This window comes from Perissodus microlepis, chromosome 14 (genome assembly GCF_051167445.1).
Source record: "Perissodus microlepis isolate ML-2025 ecotype Zambia chromosome 14, ASM5116744v1, whole genome shotgun sequence".
NCBI lineage: Eukaryota > Metazoa > Chordata > Actinopteri > Cichliformes > Cichlidae > Perissodus > Perissodus microlepis.
Window position 1 is genome coordinate 35,372,362 of NC_140474.1, and position 5,692 is coordinate 35,378,053.

At 42.7% G+C, this 5,692-nt stretch overlaps 1 pseudogene; it reads right to left on the reverse strand.

Moving 5' to 3' along the window:
• Nucleotides 1-546: 546 nt before the first annotated feature.
• LOC146374321 (uncharacterized) lies at nucleotides 547-2,165 on the reverse strand (annotated as a pseudogene).
• Between the last annotated feature and the right edge of the window lie 3,527 nt (nucleotides 2,166-5,692).

The window sequence follows — 5,692 nt, forward strand, 5'->3', positions numbered from 1 at the left end:
TGTGAGAGGGGTCATTGATGATTTTGGCTGCCTGTCTAAGAGCCTGTAGACTGTAAACCTGTGCCAGAGTTCTGACAGGCAGGACAATGATTTTAGAGCACACTGATGCAGTGTGCTGCAGTCTGTTCCTGTTCTGAAGGCTGAGGGAGTGAAACCAGCAGGTGATGGAGGTCATGATGCTTTCCAGGAAAGCATAGTAAAAAGTCATCATGATGGGTGTGCTGACTCCAAAGGAGTTGAGTTTCCTAAGGAGGTATAGCCGTTGGTGGCACCTCTTGAGAATCTCCTCTGTGTTGGCAGAGAATTTGAGGAGGTTGTCAAAAATGGTTCCCAGGTATTTGTACTCCTCAACTACCTCCACTGGCTTCCCATGGATGGTGGTGGTGAATAAAGCAGCCAGATCCCTCTGCCTACTGGAGAAGGTCACCACCATCTCTTTGGTTTTGCTCATGTTCAGTTTAAGTTTGGAGCTGTCACACCACTCTACAAACACCTAAAGAGAGGGCCCGTGGTGTTGTGAGAGGCCTGACAGCAGTGACGGGAGAACTATGTCGTCAGCATATTTAACCAGGTGACAGTTAGGCTGTGTGGATCTGCAGTCATCGGTGTAGAGGATGAAGAGCAGGGGGGAGAGCACACAGCCCTGGGGGGGAGCCAGTGGAGGTGGAACGGAGACCGGAAAGAGAGTTGCTGACCTGAACTTTCTGAGTCCTGTTGGTCAAAAAGTCCAATATCCACAGGATCAGCTGATCATCCAGGTGAAATTGGGAGGAAAGTTTAGTGGCCAGGATATGAGGCTGCAGAGTGTTGAACGCTGATGAGAAACCAGCAAACAGAAGTCTGGCGGAGGAGTCAGTGAACTCCAGATGTTTGTGGATGGAGTCCAAGATGAAGATTTTTGCATCATCAACGCCTCTGCATGCACGGTAAGCAAACTGGAGTGGGTCCATCAGGGGATCAGTTGCTCTTTTGATGTGCTGATTTATGACCTTCTCCATGGCCTTCATCACCAGGGAGGTGAGGGCCACAGGACGGAGATCATTCAGAGACTTTGGGTTGTTTCTTTTGGGGATGGATGGGGATGACTGTGGAGTGTTTCCACAGCTACGGGACGGAGTGACTGTCGACTGAGTGTTGAAATAGAGTCCGGAACACACTTCCTAGTTGCCCTGCACAGTGCTTCAGAACTTGACTGCTGATGTTGTCAGGACCGGGTGAGCTCCTCTCCCTGGTCATCCCAAGGGCTCTCACCACGTCCTCAGTCTTGAAGGTGAGTGCAGAGCTGCCAGGTTTGAGTGAGGATCTGGACTCCTCAAGCTTGGGTGATGTTGTCTGTCTCAAACCTGGTGTAGAAAGCGTTGAGGTCATCAGGGAGGGAGGAGGGGTTGCTGTCCTCCACCTGGATGGTTCTGGGGGTTGGGACCACAGTATTCACAGAGGCCTTGGGTTTGAGGCCCTGCCAGGCTGAGCGGAGGTCCGCTGTGGTGAATTTTTTTTCAGCAGTGTTTTTGTACTCCAGTTTAGCAGTTTTTATGGCCCTTTTGACCTCCCTGTTGACCTCCTTTTCATCCAGTGCAGAGCCGGTGAAGAAAATCCTCTTTTTTTTATTACGGATTTCCTTGAGTTCCTTGGTGATCCAGGGTTTGTTGTTGGGGTAGATGGAGACTGTTTTTGAGGGGATAATGTTGTCAACACAGAAGGAGATGTATGATGTCACCGTGTCGACTTGTTCGTCAATGTCATCAGAGGGAGAAAGAAAGCTATCCCAGTCAGTGGCTTCGAAACATCCTTGTAGGGTGAGGATACTTTCCTCTGTCCACTGCTTGATGTTTTTGGTGAACTTTTTAATCCTCTTGATGACTGGGGTGTAAGCAGGGGCCAGCAGGATGGTGTGGCGGTCTGCTGAGCCGAGAGGGGTAGGGCTTTAAATGCATCTGGTACAGAGCCATAACATTTATCCAGAGTCTTTCCCTGACATGTGCTGCATGTAACATACTGTTGGTATCCTTTAAGCGACTTGTCAGGGGAGCAGTGGTTGAAATCACCCAGGATGAACTTGGGAGAGTCTGGTGATAATTGTTCCAGTTCGTACAGAGTGTTGGTGAAGTACTCTGCTGCCACAGCTGGATGAGGGAGTCCCTGCTGTAGGTGAGCCTTGGGGTCATGTCGAGTGTTGAAAACAAGTCAGAAAATCACAAAAATTAGGAAAAGGAAAAGAATACAAATATACCGAGTAGACGGCGAAAAACAACAACGAAAAGAGCATTAAAGTTAGAAAAAGAACACAAAACTGCTCAGCTGACTGGCCGGTTGACTGCATGAGCAGCAACCCGGAACCGGAGGGAAAGAAAAAATGTGCATTGAAGGACATACCCTGGTCAGAAAGGACTCCAAGGTTTCTCACAGTGTTACTGGAGGCCAAGGTAATGCCATCCAAAGTGGTTAGATACCATATATCTAAGATTTTGAGGGCAAATTACAATAACCTCAGTTTGATCTGAATTTAGAAGCAGAAAGTTAGAGGCCATCCAGGTCTTTATGTCTTTAAGACATTCCTGCAGTTTAACTAATTGGTGTGTGTTACCTGGCTTCATGGATAAATTAAGTTGGGTGTCATCAGCATAGCAGTGCAAATGTATGTTATGCCTTCTGATGATACTGCCTAAAGGAAGAATTTAAAATGTAAACAGAATTGGTCCTAGCACTGAACCCTGTGGAAATCCATAATTAACCTCAGCATGTGAAGAGGACTCTCCATTTACATGAACAAATTGGAGTCTGTTAAATAAATATGATTCAAACCACTGCAGCACAGTACCTGTAATACCTACAGCATGTTTTAATCGTGCTAATAGAATATTATGGTCGACAGTATCGAACGCTGCACTGAGGTCTAGCAGGAGAAGCACAGAGATGAGTCCAGTGTCAGAGGCCATAAGAAGATCATTTGTAACCTTCACTAAAGCTGTTTCTGTGCTGTGATGAGCTCTGAAACCTGACTGAAACGCTTCAAATAAGCCATTCCTCTGCAGATGATCTGTTAGCTGTTTGACAACTACTCTTTCAAGGATTTTTGATATGAAAGGAAGGTTGGAGATTGGCCTATAATTAGCTAAGACTGCTGGGTCTAGAGATGACTTTTTAAGTAAAAGTTTAACTATTGCCAGCTCCAAGGGCTGTGGTACATAGGAGATTATTAGAGATAGGTCATATATATTTATTTATAATATTAAGATTGAAACATTAATTAATGGCAGGACTTCTTTGAGCAGTCTTGTAGGAATGGGGTCTAAAAGATACGTTGATGGTTTAGAGCAGTGGGTCAAACTTTTCACAATGAGTACCACCTCATAAGATATATGGCTCTTACAGTACCACACTTATTACTGACATTAAAGTAATAATAATAGTAATAATAACAACTGTACTGCATTAAAACATTCATAGCAGGTGGGATAACCGGTCTTTAAGTGATGATGTATGAACCCTGCTTCCGGGCCCAAACTACTCTCTGTTTATTAAGGCTGTTGTGTATTTAACATGTTTTAATGCTTTGCATCTTGTTCTATTTAATCTGAACAAGCCCCTAAAAACAGTCAGTGATCACTGTTGGCTTCTCTCAGTATTTTATTGTTTTTAAAACCTTACGATGTAACTACAGCCCAGCCCATGCAGCAGTATATTAATGACTAACCTCGTATTGTGGATAAATCATCTCAGTTGTTCTCCTGACTGAAGTTTGGTCCGTTTACAGCTTCCTGCCATGCGATTGCATTTGTCCCTAACCATCGGGAACCCTTACGTTAACTTTTATCGAGTGGTAAAAAGTTTGCGTTCATCCTCCAGCTTCACTGTATTTATATTATGCTAACTAGGAGTGGGTTTTGATTATCGATTTATCGATTAAAATCAATTCTGGCTTGGATAACGTGATATCGATTCATTAAAATCCTGAATCGTGGACACGGACACGCCGTCAGGGCTTAAAGCCGACAGCTCACTGATTTTGAAGCGTCAGCGGGTGCTTTGTGTTTACGTCCTTTTTGCGCTAGATTCTGAAGCTGCAGGTTTTATCTCTCTTCAAACAATATTGACTGAACCAGCAGCAAAAGAAGATCCAAACTACGCTTCACATTTCGCTTGACATAAACATCCTCACGAATTTCCTCTTTTGCTGTTTTGCTTCCACCAGGATAAAATCACACTTCATGTAGAGCTCTCTCTCTCTCTCTCTAAATCGATAATAAAACCCCACCCCTACTTATTACCCACCAGTCTACACTGTCGGCTGCTGTTTTTTTTTTTTTTACTTACTTCCGACAAGAAAGCCTCATTTCTGCTGTTCAACACTGAACAAATTTAAACTTTTTAAAATTATGCAAAATTGCAAAATGCTTAGCTGTGTCTCTAGTCAAACCTCTGTAACTTTGCAGTCTCACAAGTGTCAGCTTTCTTTTTATAGATATAAAAATATAGATATGTACTGATAAGTGATCAGAATTATAATATTTCTGACCGTCTGAGGCAAAATTTCCCCGATTCAAATCGAATCAAATCGTGGATCGAATCAATTCTAGAAATCAGTGACGATACCCAGCCTTAATGCTAACCATAGCTGTGTAGCTTGCGACCACATAGCACATCATTATATACCAGCTAGCCAAATCTCAGTAACCCTACAAACACCACTGCTGTTTAGTTTTCTGTCTTCATTTTTGTTGGAAGTGATAGCAGAGCTGTAAGTTTCAATTTATCAGAAATCCCTCAATCAGAACATGGTATATTATTTAATCTTACATTTTTTGGGGGAGACTGCACGTGTACCACTAGAGGGAGCCCTTGTGCCACCAGTGGTACATGTACTATGACTGGTTTTGAGGAAGTAATTACTGAAGTTAGCTCAGTAAGATCAGTTGGAGAACAAGACTCTAAATTAATATCAATGGTACTGAAAGTAGCTGTAGATAATGTTACATCTGTGAGATGATTATGAGTAATTTTTTCTCCAATGGTTAAAATTTTATTTGTGAAGAAGTTCAAGAAGTTGTTATTAGTTAACGTTAAAGGAATGGTTGGCTCAACAGTGCTCTGACTTTTTTTCAGCCTGGCTACAGTGCTGAAGAGAAACCTGGGGTTGTTCTTATTTTCTTCAATCAGTGATGACTAGTAAGATGTTCTAGCTTTACAGATGACTTTTTTTTATAAAGCAGCAAACAATTTCTCCAAGCTAAATGAGGATCTTCTAAATTTGACACACCATTTCCTCTTCGGCTTATGAGTTATCTGTTTTAAGCTACATGTTTGAAAGGTATACCAGGGACTCAAGCACTTCTGATTTGAGGCACTCTTACAGTATCCAGAGTCATACTTACTGAGGAGGTAAAATAGTATTAACAAGATAATCGACCTCTATTGGAGTAGCGTTCAGGTAGCTGCTCTGCTCTGTGTTGGTACAGGGCATTGAAAATGATAACAATGGGTGAATTATCAAATCACCAACAGTAATTATTTTATCTGAGCTGAGCACAAAATCAGATAAGTCTGAGAAATCAGACAGAAACTCTGTGTAAGGCCCAGGTAGCTGATAGAGAATAAAAAATACGACTGCTTTTTGAATTTTTCAGCTAGGGTGGAAAAGGCTAAGCGTCAGGCTGTCAAATGAATTCAAAGTCTGTCTTGGTCTTTGGTTGAT